This window comes from Rhinopithecus roxellana, chromosome 6, assembly GCF_007565055.1.
Source record: "Rhinopithecus roxellana isolate Shanxi Qingling chromosome 6, ASM756505v1, whole genome shotgun sequence".
Classification (NCBI taxonomy): Eukaryota; Metazoa; Chordata; class Mammalia; order Primates; family Cercopithecidae; genus Rhinopithecus; species Rhinopithecus roxellana.
The window spans coordinates 152,203,600-152,222,129 of NC_044554.1; the positions used below are offsets into that span (position 1 = coordinate 152,203,600).

At 37.5% G+C, this 18,530-nt stretch overlaps 1 pseudogene; it reads left to right on the forward strand.

The window, feature by feature from the left end:
- Window positions 1–1,797: 1,797 nt before the first annotated feature.
- LOC104657661 lies at window positions 1,798–18,277 on the forward strand (annotated as a pseudogene).
- Window positions 18,278–18,530: the final 253 nt, after the last annotated feature.

Below are 18,530 nucleotides of genomic sequence, written 5' to 3' on the forward strand. Positions count from 1 at the left end.
TAATCTGAAAGTTTGGCAATAATCAAAGTGGAGGAAAAGTTGGGAAGAAATGCTGAGGACAGAACAGTGACAGGGCCTGGTCCTATCTTAATGAACACCTCCGGGAGAAGGGCTAGCACATCTCCAAATTGGCCAAAATGTGCATTCCTTGAGTGGCATGATGTGTTTTGCAAACTGTATATGCACTGTTCAATGTGAACACCAAATATGTCACTGCAACAGACACTCTGTTCAACCATTTCAGTGGTTTTGGGTTCCAGTTAACAACCAAACCCCTGAGACACCATAGCTCTGTGCAGCCTTAAATTCATCAAGCTTTATAAAAGAATCTGAGGCACTAACTAGAGCAGTACACTCAGCAACTGCATAACAGACATCTGTGACTCTGAGTGCTGTTTCTGATATCCCCGTCACTCTGTGTTTGGGACAGTGTGGTAGCCAGTGATGACGCAGAGGTGAGAGTGGGCTTGGAGGAGCCATGGGCTCTGAGAGCCTTCAACTTTCATCCCTGCTAGTCACACTGCCCTTAAGGTGAGTGATGGGTTCCCATTTCCACGTGCAGCTGCATCTTAGTTATTCATTCCTAAGTAAACAGACTCAGCAGTGAGGTGCGAGGTCTTGGTTGTATTCCCATTCATCTTAGCCCTAGGATAAGAAAAATCCTCATAGCTTTTGAGCTACCTTTGCCAAAAGGATCAGATCAAGGGACACATTCTGAGGTATGAGGCAACAGGCAAGGCCACAGAACCTGCTCCTAATTCCTTTCTTCCAGACACCAATAAAATTCCAATGTCACATGCAATATCTTAAAAGTGACATAATGACAAATGCACAGAACTTTTAGGTACAATAGTATTTGTAAAACAGTAGCAACAATAACAGCAACGATAGTAACCTTTACAAAGTGAAATTGAAGGTTGCAATGAGGAATTCATCTAAGATTTGAAATTCCTTTTAGAGATAGCAGAGTGTAGTTGGAAGAACAAGAACTTCAGAGTCAAAGAGACCTGCTACTGGATAATTATGTGATGTTGAAAAAATATCTTAGCGTAATTCCTTCCAATATGTTTACAGCTATACAATGCATTTTAAATGTGTTAAATAGTAACAACATGTTAACAAAACGAAATGAATACTAACATATACATTACTCAGCATTCATCCAATGCTCAATAACTGTTTAACCATTTCTATTTTCCTGCTGTGGCTGATTTTTCAGAGGAAATCTGATATACATGCCTTTCTTCCCTGTGTTTCTCTTCTGAATTCTACTGCCAGTAATATAAAACCAAAAAAAAAAAAAAAAAAATCACATCCTTCAACAAATAATTGTTTTGCTTTCTCACTTCGTCCCACTCTCTTTCTTTCTAGTTCTTTCTTTTAAAATAAATATAATGTCTTTCTCATTGATTAAATATGTCTATCTTATATAGAAACCATAGATATTAGTTAGAGAAAAACAACTAAGTGTGTATTGTGCTCTAATCACGACTGATTATCGGGTCCTTGTAGACCTAATCATACAGTGCTCCGTGTCTCAGATTTCTCATAGATAAAATGAAGGTTATTGGTCATGATGAATACTCAATCTTTTTTAACTGTCAGATTTTAATGATTTTTTTTCATTTTGATATCTAGTCAGCAGTAAGATATTATCATACGGTTATCTCAGACTGCAAAAAAAAAATGCAAGTCTTCAGTGATTTTAACTTAATTTCAATATTGCTCAGAATATTTTACCAGGACATTACTTAGAAGGTGGACAACAAACCTACAACAGCACTGGGCAGTGGAAGCATGGGAGAAAAATCACAGCCTCTTCCCAATCCCACATGCATGGAGCAGAGATTTCGGACAGTTCTCAACCAGGAAGGTGAGTTGTGCAGTATGGCAAGGGGTACAGAGTTAAGTTGAAGGAGGAAATATTTATAAAAGTGAACAAAACAGATATTTAGCATGTGTGTAAGCCATTTTTATATTTTTTACTTTAATTTTAGTATTAAATTTAAATTGTTGTATATAGTTTAATTATATATTAAACTATAATAATTTAAATTAAGTTCTATATATACACACTCGCACACACATATATATAATGTAAATAGTGTAGGGAAATGTCTGATATCTGGCCTTCAGTGTCTCAAAATCCAGATATTCCAAAAAATCTGTAAGTTTCCCTTCTAATCTCTGCTTGGCAGTGTGACGTGGTATGCTTCATGTCTTTTGAATATAATTATTTTTCAAGCTGCTGCATATGGTGATGAATGTCTGCAGATTCAAGATAAGCAAATCTCTTAAAATATACAACTGAACATTCTAGTCCTTTAGACAGAGAGGGGAAAATAGGAGTTCCAGACAGACCCTGAGCATCTCACACACTGGTACTGTTCAGTTTGTAAGAGGCAGAAGCATGAGTAATGCAGGAATCTAATTGTCCTTAATATTCATATGCATTTGAAGGTTCAAAGGACCTCAAGCCTACTTTACTTGATAAGGAGAAAAGAACATGTGAAGAGGTGCAGTAGGTTTGGAAGAAGCGTTTGATCCCCTACCAGACAAGGCTTGCCTGTGGGCATGTTCAGGCTTTCTTGAAGCAGAACCAGGTGAGGTGTAGGAGGTAAATGAATTGGGCTGGGCACTTAGTACCAGGTCACTGCTCACTGGCTTACTCCAATCCGTTCTTGCCTCCATGAAGACAGAGGGAAAACCTGTTTGGGCAGGATTTTTAACCTCTCTGTGTTTGGTAGCACTTTAATGGCAGAACAGAAGTGCCATGTGAAAATCATTCCTTTCTGAACGGTCTCCAGGCGGATATTCCCTCACAGATCTCCCATCCCAAACACACACAGAAATCGCAGTCTTTGTTTTGGTTTTGGTTTTCTTTTTCCCCATGTCTAAAAAGTGTTTCTTTTTCATTTCAGATGATTTACTCCAGGAAGACATGGCCTGGATTTTGACTTTCCATCTCAGCCTCTTTAAAGAATCCATAGCCCACACTGACGTCTCCCCTTTTCCTTAATTTCTGTTTCACAAACTGTCCCTGCAACACAATTAGCAAGTAATCCTGAGCCATGCTGTCTTTCAATGTGCAAACCTTGTAAATGGTAGGTTTGGTAATGGTTGTTGATAGATGAATTGACCTTTACGATGACTGAGTTCATTTTAACACAGCATAAACAAAATAGACCATATATTATAAAATTCTGTAAGGCAAATAGTAATTCAATATTTTACTTTTTATTATGTAAAAATGATTATACAGAAGAGCATTTAGGAAAGGTATTTTTAGTGATTCTTAATTCTAAAGTGTCACACATTTCTAAGAAGTTGCACGAGTTAAACAAATAGCATTATTGAAGTTTTGTAGAGTTAAAGATCAAAAACAATCGCGGAACTAAAAACTATTCTTATCAATCACATGTTCCTATTTCTGGTGTTCACAGCAACTTTTATTCAGTAATGAGACCAGTACTTTTTGATTTATAGATTCTCTAAAATTATCAAACAACTAACTGAATAAGGTGCAAGGAGGATTATGAACTCTCAAAACTCAAATGATGATAGTGACTCTTTAGGTCTGTGCAAGATTTAATGATTTGCCATAATAACGATGATGATGATGATGATGATGATGATGTACAGTATCTCTAATGCTCAAACTTCACTAGGAGTTAGATTTTTGTAATTCTGTTTTAACAAAGGTCTGCCTTCAAACTCACTTTCTGTCCTACTACTTGATGTGTAATATATACAAAGAAAGTAGGAGAGAAATCTTATATTACCCAAACCATTATACATAATATGGCCACATTTTGGTTCTGAAACGTTTTAGAATATGTCCTATCAAACTGTTCAGGAGAATACAATGCTTTAAATTGCTTGGTTTTCCACTGTATCTCCACCTTCTGTTTAAAACTTGATATAAATAGTCAGTAATGTTTATTAGTGACTAGTGAATAAATACTGAATTTAAGTAGTGATCCCAAAGGTGGCCTATGGCGAACACTGCTAGATGTAAGCCAAGGGCCTCTTCTTCCTCGCTATTTTGTTAACTTACTCATTTTACAATGTACCCAGGTGCAGAGCATGAATCATGATTGATCTAAACTATGAGGTCATAACAGTGTGAGATCAAACCCAAGGAGATTATAATAGATTCTTGGGAAGAAAAAACATCTTACAATTTTCATTTATAAAACACAGATATATATATATATATAGTACAAAAACAAGTATATGAGGAACAATGACATGAACATTTCATAGTGGACGTAATTGGAAAAAATATCTACAAAGGCTTCTTGGGGAGTAATAATGTGTAGATTGAGAAACAGTGGTTAAAATCAGTCATGTATTCTTGGTCCTCTTTGCTAGTAAGCCGCTGGGAAAGACTGAGTTCTGGCCAAAGAGATAAACCAGGATTAGAGAAAAAGTTTTATGTTTTCCTGGTATGCTAGTGTCCTACAAGGGCCTTTACCCAGCACTCTCTCAATTTGTACTGTGAATAATGCTATATGATGAATAAAATATAGAACTGTGGTGGTCATTTCATTACCTAAAGGATAAATTAAATAAACACTGGTTGAAAGTAAAGCAGGGCTAAGACTTCAGTTCAGTCATTATGGCTCTGAAGCAACATTGAATCTGCCTACCTACATGTTGTTCCGTTGTTAAGCAGAGAGCCTTATGGTTTTGCACCGCAATGTACCAGGATGGCTGTCAGGCCTCTGAGCCCAAGCCAAGCCATTGCATCCCCTGTGACTTGAACGTATATGCCCAGATGGCCTGAAGTCACTGAAGAATCACAAAAGAAGTGCAAATGCCCTGCCTTGCCTTAACCGATGACATTCCACCACAAAAGAAGTGAAAATGGCCGGTCCTTGCCTTAAGCGATGATATTATCTTGTGAAATTCCTTTTCCTGGCTCATCCTGGCTCAAAAATCTCCCCCACTAAGCACCTTGTAACCCCCACTCCTGCCCGCCAGAGAACAACCCCCCGTTGACTGTAATTTTCCTTTACCTACCCAAATCCTATAAAACGGCCCCACCCTTATCTCCCTTCGCTGACTCTCTTTTCGGACTCAGCCCGCCTGCACCCAGGTGAAATAAACAGCCATGTTGCTCACACAAAGCCTGTTTGGTGGTCTCTTCACATGGACGCGCATAACAATGGCTGTACTTGGTAACTTCCTATAAGAGCTGAGTCAGACTCAAGTACAAGGTATAGACCAATGTTCAGAATAGTTTCTCCTTGGTTTTTGTCTAAGAATGTTATAGTTTCAGGTCTTATTTTTAGGTCTTTAATCCATCTTGAGTTATTATTATTATTATTGCATATGGTAAGAGACATGGGTCCAGATTCATTCTTCTGCATATGGCTGGCCAGTTTTCCCAGCACCATCTATTGAATAGGGTGTTTTTTCTCCATTGTTTATTTTTTTCACCTTTATCAAAGATAAAGAGAAAATACTGTGGGGACTCCAAAAATGGGGAGGGAGGGATGGGAGTGAGAGTAGAAAAATGACCTATTAGGCACAATGTCTAATACTTGGGTGATGGGTACACTAGAAACCCAACTTCCACCATGATACATATAATACACATGTAACAAAAAAGTATATGTACCCCCGAAACTAGAGTTCACTTTGCTGTAAATGAAAAAAACAAGGTCAAAGGCTCAGAGGTGAGAAGTCCATGATAGAGTCAGGTATCATGTGTGGATGACTTTTTAAACTCGTCTCTCCTCAAGATACATTTCTGACAAAGGACTGTTCCCTAGGCAAATGAATGGTGTGATTGAGAACCAAATGATAAACAATGTCAACAAATTTTAAACTTAAGAGCTGTATTCTTTTTGGGGACCAAAATATGGTGACCAATTAATCCTGATTGGCCCAAAATTTTGCCAATTTTAGAACTGAATATCTCCCCTAGAAGTCACTCAGTCCTGGGGGGAAATTGGAAGGCTGTTAACTCTAGGATCAAAGACGGCTTTCTATCGGTGACTGAGCAGAATAAAACGGGTTTTAAACCCTCATTTACCTCCAAAAACAGTGAGATGAGCTCCAGGTGCCTGGGTGTCTGAGGCTCAGGGCAGGCAGCAGCCATGAATGGAACTTGGTTGGTGGTTCTGAAAAATCCGTTAGAGAAACAACAGGTCCATGGTGGTGGTGAGCGTGAACTTACTTTCAATACTTTTGAGTATATACGTACAGTGGAATTACTGGATCATATGGTAATTGTCTTCAACTTTTCAAGGGACTGCTAAACTGTATTTCACAGTGGATGCACTATTTTATATTCTAACTAGTAACACACCAGGGTTCTGATTCTTTGATGTCATAGCCAGTACTTATTATTCTCTTTTTCATTTTGTTTTGTTTTTGTGTAGCCATGCTATTAATAATAAGTATGAAGTAGCAACTCACTGTGGGTTTGATTTGCATTTTCCTCTTGACTCGGATGTTAATCATCTCTTGTTGAATGAATACAGAGTTTACGTTTGAAATGATGAATAAATCTGGAAATGGATAGTGGTGATAGATTCACAACATTGTGAATGTACTTAATGCCACTGAATGGTACCTTTAAAATGGTGAAAATAGTAAATTGTGGGTTATGTATATTTTACCATAAAAATACACATTTAGGAGGAAAAACAAGGAGTAGGAATGTGAGAGAAGAACACAGGAGTCAAGAAGTATTTAGAGTAGGTCAAAGTCCCAGTTACTGTGCCATAAGTGTCTCCCAAACCAGGGTACTTTGGAGTCTGAAAGAATGGAGTGGCCTCCCTCAACTATGACCAATAAGGCCTGGGTACAATAGGAGATGGGAGCAAAAATTCAAATTAACATTTGAGTCTTCTTCACCATGGAACTGTAATACCCACAGATAATTCCTCAATGCAGGTATTTCACAAATGCAGCAAATTTTGATCCGTGAGATTTAGAATTACAAGTTTACCTAAATTATCCCTACTATATTTTTATCTCTAACTTTAGGTATTTTCATTTGAAAGAACACATTAAGTAAAATTTGTAAAAAAAATAAAATAAATAAAATACAGCTTATAAAATCTTTCCATAAGAAATGAATCACTTTGTCTTAAGATTCTGAAACAATTTTGCAGGACAACATCCCTGTAAATAAAGACAACTGTTAACCAAGGATCATTCAGTAGTTTGCATTCTCTGTCTTGAGGTTCTAAGGGGATCAAGTGTACTTTGATGAGTAAAATACTTTGAAATAATGTATTAATAAGGTGTCTGAGGCCGGGGGTGGTGGCTCCTGCCTGTAATCCTAGCACTTTGGGGGACCAAGGTGAGCGGATCACCTGAGGTTAGGAGTTTGAGACCATCCTGACCAACATAGAGAAACCCCGTTTCTACCAAAAATACAAAATTAGTTGGGCATGGTGGCGCATGCCTGTGATCCCAACTACTCATGAGGCTGAGGCAGGAAAATCACTTGAACCTGGGAGGCGAAGGTTGCAATGAGCCGAGATCGTGCCATTGCACTCCAGCCTGGGCAACAAAAGCCAAACTCCGTCTCAAAAAGAATAAAATAATAATTTTTTAAAAAAGGACTGAGAATTGACCTTCATAAACTAAAGATAAAAGTTACATCTGCCATCTGTAAAGTTTTGCCATTTTTAAATAATAAAGTTGAAAATAACATTTATTCACCTATTCACCACAAAAATAAAACTGTCATGTGTGGATATTGCATTCATTTGCTTTTCACTACAACTCTTTCAGTCAGGCGTTTCAAGTACACCTATTTTTATTTTCATTTTTCACAGATTTAACCTCAGTGGGAAACTTGCCCAAGGTCACACAGGCAATGTGTGAAAGACAAAATATCAACAAATTTTCACTCTTGACTTTGTCCTAAGTTGTATTACACTTGCTTCTGTTCACTATGTTGTATCTTTTTTGTTTGAGTTTTGAGACAGGGTCTACCTCTGTCTCAAAGGCTAGAGTGCAGTGGCATGATCTTGGCTCACTGCAACATCTGCCTCCTGGGTTCAAGCAATTCTCCTGCCTCAGCCTCCAGAGTAGCTGGGACTACAGGCATGCACTACAATGAAAGGCTGTTTTTTTGTATTTTCAGTAGAGATGAGATTCTGTCACATTGACCAGACTGGTCTCAACTCCTGGCCTCAAGTGATGTGCCCACCTCGGCCTCCTGAAGTGCTGGGATTACAAGTGTGAGCCATCACGCCGGGTCCCAAGTTGTATCTTTGATTAATATCCTGGCATTATCTGTGTGACTCTGCCCGTGAGATTCATAAAAGTAAATGAAGAGAAATCTCTTTTCTTGACATTGAAAAAAATGTGGACATTGATGTCACTGGAAAGAATTTGATCATTTGTTGCTATCCCATTGGTGAATAATTAGAAACAGATTACTTTTCAACCTCCAAAACTTCACTGCTAAAGCAAAAAATGTGGGCTAATTAATAGGTCCAAGTGGAAAATATTATAGTAATGCCACAGTTCAACCAAGGGTGCAAAAAAGGGATATGAGATACTGCACTGTCCAATATGACAGCTACTAGCTCCATGAAGTCATTGAGTACCTACAATGTGACCAGCTCAAAATAATAGTTGTGGCAAATGTAAAGTAAATAACACATTTCAAGACAAATGACAAAATCAGTTATATGTTAAAATGATAATACTTTGAACATCTTCGATTAAATGAAATGTATTATTTAAGTTAAATTTAACTATTTGGTTTTCTTTTACTGTTTTAACGTGGCTACTAGAACATTTAAAATACATTTATAACTTGCTTCTATTGGACAGTGCTACTTTAAAGAAAGGAGGGTTGGAAAATACATCAAGGACCAAACTCACAAAAAGCATTTATATATATATATAAATGCTTCCATATATATATATATGCTTCTATGAAATCTACAAAGACTTTCACTTCCCTAGGTCATATCCCTAATAAATATAGTGACCACAGAGTTTACTATCAAATGGTGGCTGTTTTGGGAGATAATGGAGGTGCCATCATTTACCTGGGACCTTAGGCACAAACTGCAAATGTTCTTGGAAACAAAAGGATGCATTCATTTCCATAGACGTACCCCCATCCATCGTGATCTCCTTTAGCCATAGTGCAATTTCCAGTTCCTTGACTGCTCTCCCTTGCTTCAAGTCCTTCACACATGCTCTTCTAACCATTCGGAACCCACTCTGCACCCTCGTGTGCCTAGCTAGCTTCCACCGTGCCAGGCCTCCATTGAGCACACTGATTTATTTAGGCCCTGCTATCTTATACTATACTGACAACACAAACCTCTCCATCCTGAAACTACACACAAATTAATTCTTATTCGGTGTCTGCTTTCCTATTAAAATGCAAAGTTCATTAGAGCAGAAGTGATATGTGTTCGTATCTACACCAATACCCAGGCAGCTTCAAGTGTGTAGTAAGCACTAAAGAAATATGATGTACATGAATGAATAATTGTATGGTCCTTAAATACCTATATGAACCTGATGGCTCTCTTATTCCTAATGTACAGAGTAATTCCTGAATACCCACTTATTTTCTCCTACAAAGGATTATCATAAAGCTTTAGATTTTTTTCTTTAAAAAGTAATTTTCATTTGATATTATGTAAGTAAACTGCATTTTAAGAAGTAAAATTTACATTGATAGTAATGTTTTTTTTTTTTTTTTTTTTTTTTTTTTTTTTTTTTTTTTTTTGATACAGCGGAACTGTTATCTTCCATGGGTTTTGTCAAAAATAATGTATGTGTATATATTGAGATTAAATCGTTTCTAACTATGGAATGTTCCACTTATGAGAATTTAAATAAAAAAAGAAAGTCAGAAAAATAAAGAATAAAGAGTTTTTTCATATGCCTTTACCTTGGGTCTCAATTCATTAGAAACCAAACTAATTAACAGCATGGGACAAAGCCAATATATTGGCTTTATTCAAAATACAAGTAAGGTTTTTATATTAAATTGTCTTGTACCTTAGTAAAATGCTCCTGTACTTTGACACTTCCTGGAAGAGCCTTGGAGGAAATACATATTTCCTAACAACAAAATCACATAAGTTAGGAGAAACAATCACCTTCCAATTTATACACACACACACACACACACACACACATATATATATTTAAATAAAAGACCCTGTTGCCCTTTAAGAGTAGTGAGTTTTCAGCAACAAAGCAGGAATGATCAGTTATCTACGGGATATATTTTAAAGGTTAAGTATGTTTTAGAATGAGTAATTTTATACATTAGAAACTGTTTCTTACTGTTCATAGAATGGTAATGAAATGGTAGAGCATATGTACCATTATAGCAGCTTCAAAAATATAACGTCACTGCCAAATTATATTACTTCTCTTCTTCAGTATTTCTTCATGCTTTGAAAAGAGCTGATCTGAATACAGAGATATGTTCATAACTATAAAATAATTCTTACTCTACCTTGCCCTAGTTTTTATCAAGATATGGAATTTTTTAATTAGAATAATAATATCTAACATAAATAGCCAACATTTCTTGAGTGTTTGCTGTGGGCCATATACTATTTACACCATCTGTACACCTTTAATCTGTGAATAATTCTGTGTAGTAGTTTGACTATTACACCTATTGCTGGATGACAAGAATGGGGTTAAGTAACTGTCTCATAGATGTAGAAACCCATACAGTAACATTTTGGATCTACACATAAACATTTAAATAAGATGTTAGGGTTCAAATAGAAATTTTATTGTTTACATATTGTATTGTATTGAAATCAGGGAATAGAAATTTTGAAGTCACACTACAGAGTATTTAGGGAAAGGTCATTTCCTGCATTGGAAAAAGCCACAAATCACATTTTAAAAAATTACATCAGACTTGTTTTCATTATATCTTTCCTTGGAATCTCATCATGCACCTTCAGTCTGACCGAAATTGAAGCTCAGTAAATGCAAAGTAAGTGAATGACTGGAAGCATGTCTCAATGTTGACTTTACTGTTACCTGTATCAGCTAGTTGTCTGGATTACAGAGTCTCTAATAAATGAGCTCTCTTCCCACTTGATAAAACACTGATAAAATTGTTATATCAAATGATAAGAGAGCTCATTTATGTCATTTGTATGTTATCACTGAGTTATCACTGAATATACCACTTATAAGGTATATTCATATAGAACATATACAATATAAAAAAATGTATTAATACTATACTCCAAAGACCCAGCACTTACCAGGAGACGGGTCTATCCCCTCACAAGCATATTTCCATAATCACTTCTTCCTGCTTTCAAACTAGGTCTTCTTTCAAACTGTTGATGCCTTTAAACATGTTTCCTGGCTTTGATTTGCAGTGGCTGAATATCTACCCTTCCAGAATCAGTATACAATCAATGAGGAAACATTTTATTTGGATGTATAAATTCTAAAATTATTACATGTGGAAAAAGATGACATATGGCAAACATTTTTCTGAAAATCTCTTAGGAAGTTACCATTTTATATAACAACATACTCTCTCTTTAGTAAGTCCAGCAAAGTAAAGTTTCTTACAAGTTTAGAATTGGCCATTGTTTTTGCTGCTTACAAACTGCAGATTTACTTGAGGGGACTTTGTATGAAGAAAACACTTTAAATATTAGACTTATTAAGACTGGTTAGAAGCACAGATATTGAAAGGCCCATGGAAGCTGAGACCAGCTGTGACAACAACTTCACACTGTACACCTTAACTTCACTGAGCAGTCATCTCCACTATCTGCATCTCTATCTCTAGCTAACTCTATGTGTCTCTACACCTTTTTTGTGATTATTTTAGATTGTATAAAGTAATACTCAAAATATGTCATTCCAACACATCAATTTCCACGTGATGCTTTTCCCTACCTTACCTGGAATAATCAAGCCCTTTTTCTTTATACTATTAATGTAGCACTACCAAGTGTTCCTCATCAACTGCATCCACTGCCACCCGAGAGGCAGTGTAGATGCACCCGCTCCTGATGTATGCATCAAGGCCCATGGGACTTGGGGAGTTGATAACATTTTTCGTGAGTTGCAAACTTTCCTCTACACCTTAGACTAGGAGTCAGTAGACTATCAACCTTGGCTTGATTAATTTTTAGACCCATGAGCTAAGAATGGAGTTTACATTTTTAAACAGTTGTAAGTGTGTGGACACACATGTGAGTATATAACAGAGGCCATTCATGATCACAAAGTCAAAACCCTTTACTATTGCGACATTTAAGAAAAAGTTTGCTGACCCTTACCTTAGATCACTATCTTCACAATTTGATTTAATTGTTCAAATATTCGGCATTCCTGTGAGAAAATATTTGATCTGAGATGTGATGAACAGTTTTGTGATTTATTTTCACCATTGACTGCCAGCCAGGGGTGGGTAGACAACCCTGAAGACAACCCTGAAGCCTGGAAAATATTGCTTGTGGGCATCCCCAAAGCACCTGCAGGAAGCTCTAGTTAGCATTTATATATATATAAATTCTTGTTCTTAACTTATTGTTTTCACATTTTTCTGTTTCACTGAGAGTCCCCTGAAGGTACAGATTGTAATGAAATGGAATACCTCCAACATGGCTCACTCTAGAATGAGCTTTGTTTTCCACCCACATTGTTTAGGGATAAGATTCCTATACCACTCAGTGTCTCAAAAACATGTCATAGGCAATGCCAAAGTCAGAAAACCAAAAGGAAAAAAATTTCCTACCACATGAGGATAAAGTGGCGTACGTCAAAATGCACTAATTAAAAATTTTAGAATTGAGAAAGAACCAGCAGGAAATGTCTATAGTAAGACAGAAAGAGTATCTTAACATTTGTTGTGAGTAAATTCTCTATCCAGAGATATATGTGTGAAAAGTAAAAATGAATTTTTCTAGAACCCAGTTTTAACACCCGTGCTGCATGTGTGATGGAAATCTACACTCCATCATTTGGGGAATTGTCCTTTCTTTAAAGGATGGTTGTTTCTCAGGTCCTGGGCCTTATGCAGCGCCTGTGCAGTGTAGATCCCGGTGCAGACACACACAGTCCTGCCTTGCAGGTGCCCTCAGCCCAAGGTGCCTTCTGCTGTTCTGGACCAGGAGTGTCCACGGGAGCCCTTTGTGCAACTTGTGTCCTGTTTGTGACCTGGAAGTTTGGAAACCACTGGTTTTAATTTTACTTGCTTTGATTGTTAAACTTTTTCAACAGCAACACATTTAACATGATTATCTGTGGCCTGCTGTGATAGTACCATTGATTTATTTTGTAGTTTTTTTTTTCTATTTCCTAACTATTTTCATTAAAAACATTGCTTGATAAGAACACTAGAGCTAAGAAAACAAAAGGCCAAACAATAACTCCTCCCATATGAGGAAGAGCTCAGACATCCTGCCTTTTTCCTACCTCACAGGAGACTGCAGTACTGTGTGTTTGAAGCCCACTTATCTGCACAATTCTGTGAATTAGAGGAACAGGAAGTCTCGAGGCACAAGTAATGCCCAGTTCGTATGAATCATAGTCCTGAAGCATCACCTTACTCAGTGTGGGCCTGTTCATATGTTGCAGTCGCATTCCCCACTGATCCCTGGATCTTTCTCTAGCCATGCTTCTCAGAGTCATTTATCTTTCTTGCTGATTCATCCTTCCCCAAACCTCAGATTCAGATGAGCTCCACTTATCAATTTCCTAAATCTTTAGGAAACCAAGTTCTTTCAGATACTCAAATTTATCTATTTAGGTCACAATGGCTTTCTATAATCACTCTCAGAAGATAATTTATCTGTAAAGGTAGAGATCCACGCGCAACAGAAACACAGGAGCCAATGAGATGCCCTTCAATGTCATTAACGTTTGTCTCTTTTCATCTCATTGTTCTGTTCTTATAACATTTATCTCATGGAAAATGGGAATAATGTCTAATTTAAGAATATATTTTACATATTAGTTACACTTTAATCAATCACAGTTTCTAACATAGTTAAGTTATTGATGCTGACATGAAAAATAAAATCTGTATCACCAAGAATGACCAAGGCATTGAAGGTTCTGGTTAAATTTGCTTTGCTCTAATAGAAATTTTCGTCAGAGATGCACCATCTCAAGAGTGTGAATTTTGGTAGTTTTCTTAAAGTGAGGTCATGAGGACAGAATGTCACAATTCAGATAGTTTATTGTGTTGTGAATGGTATGAATTTTTTCTGTAGATTATGATGTTTTGACATCTTTAAACAACTTTTACTGGCTGGGGAGAGACTGACTCTCTTGGAACTGGAAGCCTTTGATATGTAAACTAAACAATCACCAGCCCTCCCTCCTCTCTCTGGCCCTTACACCCCAGGGAGCAACATTCCTCTGCTTTAGTCATCCCAGGATCAGGTATCAGGCAATCATTAATCCCCTCTATAATCCAAAGACTGCCACAATTACTCAGACTAGCCATTTCTAAACTCTTCCGTCTCCTTGCCTTCGCTTTCCCATGGAAACCCAATGAGGCCCTGACCTAAGCCTTCTTGTCCTGTCTTTCAGCTGCTGATCACACCTATGCCTTCCCTGTGAGGAACCGCATGGTGCTGTGCCTGCTGTTCCGAGGACCTGTCAGCATAATAAACTTTGTTTTTTCCCTCAGTCTATTTTGTTTCTCCTCTTGTGGCTGCATGTGACTCTCTCAAAAAATAATATAGAGCATACCTAAGTTATTTGCATTTTTTTGTTAAATATTGAAGAAGTTTTACGTGAAAAGTCTCTGAAGTTGTTATGGCCATAGACTTAAGGTGCCCCCCTAAAAATATATGTAAGCACATATTTGTATTGCAGTGTTTATAGACAGTAAACTTGTGTGAGATTATAGATTACTGATTGATTTACTGAACATAAATGTAATGTAAGTGAAGAGAGAACTGCTAACTCCCTGGCAGACAATGCACTGTGCCTAGGATGGGGTGCTGGATGAGACACAGTTCTGCCCTCATTAAGTTCACAGTAGAGCAGGTGCTATACATTGAGTGTATAATTCTGAGTGTAGTAAGTACTTCAAAGGAGCAGCTCAAGGTATCACTGACAAGAACGTCCGAATATCCCATATTCCACGTATGCGTGAGGCCACATAAGTGTTCTGTGTGGTCCAGCTTCAGCTTCCCAAAGTCTCATATGTTCCTGGTTCTTGCCAATAGCCATTATCCTCCAATTCTACTTTAGGTAGTTTATTAGTTTCAGAGGTAGCTTAATGCTTCTGTTTCTTATTGATCTTCTCATCTCTTTGATCTTCTCATCAGTTGATAGGGTTTACTTCTATTTCAAAGTAAAAGCAAAGGAAAAAAATAAAGTTTATTTTGTTTTGTGTGGTGATTACTAAAGTCAAGCACCTTTTTCTATACCTGTGAGCCATCTTAGGTCTTCTTTATAGAGTCGTCTACTCAGGTCCTTAGCTCATGTTTTCTTAATAGAGTTATTTCACTTAGCATAATGTCCTCCAGGTTCTTCCATGTTATGAGTGTCTTTTTCTAAGACTAAATAATATTCCAGTGCGCGCGCACACACACACACACACACACATACACACACAATCACATTTTTAAAATCTGTCAAGGGATATTTGTTATTTCCTTATTTAGCTATTGTGAAGAATGCTGAAATCATGGGAGTGAAGATATCTGTTTGAGATCCTCATTTCATTCCCTTAAGATATATACCCAGAAGTGAGATTTCTAGATCATAAAATAGTTATATTTTTAGTTTTTTGAGGAATCTCCACACTGTTTTCCATAATGACTGTACCAGTTGACATTTTTTCACCAACAGTGTACAAGCATCTTTGACTACCATATCTTAGCAGAAAATCTTCAGTATTGTTTAGTTTTTTCCATTGATTGTGATGATAGCTGTGAGATTTTCACGTGACTTTTATTATGTTGAGATAGTTTCCAGCTATGCCTATTTTTTGAGAGTTTTATTCATTTACAGATGCTAAGCTTTGCAGATGCTTTCTCTTCATCTATTGAAGTGATTGTATATTTTTTCATCTTGTTAATGTGTTATACCATATTGATTGATTGAAGTGTGTGGAATCTTCTTTGAATCCAAGGGATAAATCCCACTTGCGGCTGGTGAATGTTCCTTCTAATGTGCTGCTAAATGTGGTTTGCTAGTATTTACTGAGGATTTTTCATCTGTATTTATAAGGGCTGGTGTACTGCAGTTTTATTTTTGTGTGCCATCATTGGCTGTGTTTGACATAAGACTAATGCTAACCTCATAAATGAGGTAGACAAATGATCAGATGAAAAAAATGTAAAGTTACATGCCTGGATTAAAAACAATACAAACAAACAAAACAAGTAGATTTTAAATGGAGAATATGTTAGTCTGGTGGCATATAAATACGTATGTAAGAGTATGTCAACCGAGAAAGATTACCATGGGAAAATCACATCTTTTGTTGGTGACAGCCTAGTTCAGTTTCTTTAGACCAAACTTCTCAAAGAGAGCAACTTAAAAGCCAGAAAATTTTAAAATCATTTTTAAAGACATTAAATAGCTAACAGGGTAATTAACAATTATATGACCAGTATGTAGAGACAGTTGCCAAATCCTGAGAGAAAGCTGAGAAGAAGAGGCCAAGTCACTCCTTTAGGAACCACAGCTCAGCTTTCTATCACCAGAATCCCCTTTTATGCACAGCTTTGCTTTCAGTAGTGTGTTACCCGTAGCCAAACTTGGCTTAAAAATATCGCATGGGGCCAGGTGCTGTGGCTCACGCCTGTAATGCCAGCACTTTGGGAGGCCAAGGCCAGTGGATCAGGAGATTGAGACCATCCTGGCCAACACGGTGAAACCCCGTCTCTTCTAAAAATACTAAATTTATCCGGGTATGGTAGCATGCACCTGCAATCCCAGTTACTCAGGAGCCTGAGGCAGGAGAATAGCTTGAACCTGGGAGGCGCAGGTTGCAGTGAGCCGAGATCGTACCACTGCACTCCAGCCTGGGCGACAGAGCGCGACTCAGTCTCAATATATATATATCACATGGAAAATTCCAGCTGTACACAATTCATATGTTTTAAATTGTGCACCATTTTGTATAGCGTAATAAAGTCTCATGCTGCTCTGTCCAGCCCTACACGTGAATCATCCTTTGTCCAGTGTGTCTGTGCTGTGTGTGCTACCTACCCATTCTTCATTGACATCATCTGTATCTGACATCCAGCCATCCACATCATCACAGCTTGATGATCTGGGATCTCCCTAAGCAGATTATCCTGCTTCTGACATAGCCTATGAAGGTCAATAGTAGCTTAATGCCACATCACAGTACATGCAACATTCACCCCACTTATTCACATCACACAGGCATTTTATTATCTCATATAATTACCAAAATAAAATGGAGAGCACAGTACAATACATATTTAGAGAGAAACAGAGAGAGGGAGAGAGAGACCACATTCACATAACTCTTATTAGAGTATATGATTATGATTCTTCAGTTAGTTATTGTTGTTAACCTCCTCTGATGCTAATTTTCAATCACACCTGGTCATAGATACGTATGTATAGAAAAAGCTAAAGTATATATTGAGTTCTGTACTCTCTACAGTTGCAGGCATCTGCTGGGGGTCTTAAGACATACTCTGTGTTGATGGGGGAACTACTGTATTCCAGTTGCTAAAATAAGATTGAGTTGATGATGAGTATTATTGTTACTGAGTGCTTGCAGGAAAATGTTTTTTATGCTAGTTTAACATATATGAAACCTGTTTTACAAATACAATCTCGTCCTTTTTGTCCGACATCTTAGCAAGCCTGTGGTGTCGGCTGCTGCTCTCCGAGCTTCGCACTGCTGCCCAAGGACGACAAGAAGAAGAAGGACTCCGGAAAGTCGGCCAAGAAAGACAAAGACCCAGTGAACAAACCCGGGGGCAAGGCCAAAAAGAAGAAGTGGTCCAAAGGCAAAGTTCGGGACAAGCTCAATTACTTAGTCTTGTTTGACAAAGCTACCTACGACAAACTCTATAAGGAAGTTCCCAACTATAGACTTAGAACCCCAACTGTGGTCTCTGAGAGACTGAAGATTCAAGGCTCGCTGGCCAGGGCAGCCCTTCAGGAGCTCCTTAGTAAAGGACTTATCAAACTGGTTTCAAAGCACAGAGCTCAAGAAATTTATACCAGAAATACCAAGGGCGGAGATGCTCCAGCTGCTGGTGAAGATGCATGAATAGGTCCAACCAACTGTACATTTGGAAAAATAAAACTTTATTAAAGCAAAACAAACAAACAACAACAACAACAACAACAACAAAAAAGAAATACAATCTCATCTAAAAATAAAAAATAATAAAGTATAAGGGGAACATCAACACACCCTGCAGAAACACCAAATTAAACAAAACCACAAGGGACTCTGGGTATAGGGATTGTCAATAAAGGCTTTAATATGAGCATGCTTCCTATGTACAAAGAGACAGGGAAAATTTTAAGAGTTTTGGTAGATAACTGGAAGCTATGAAAATGAAATGAAA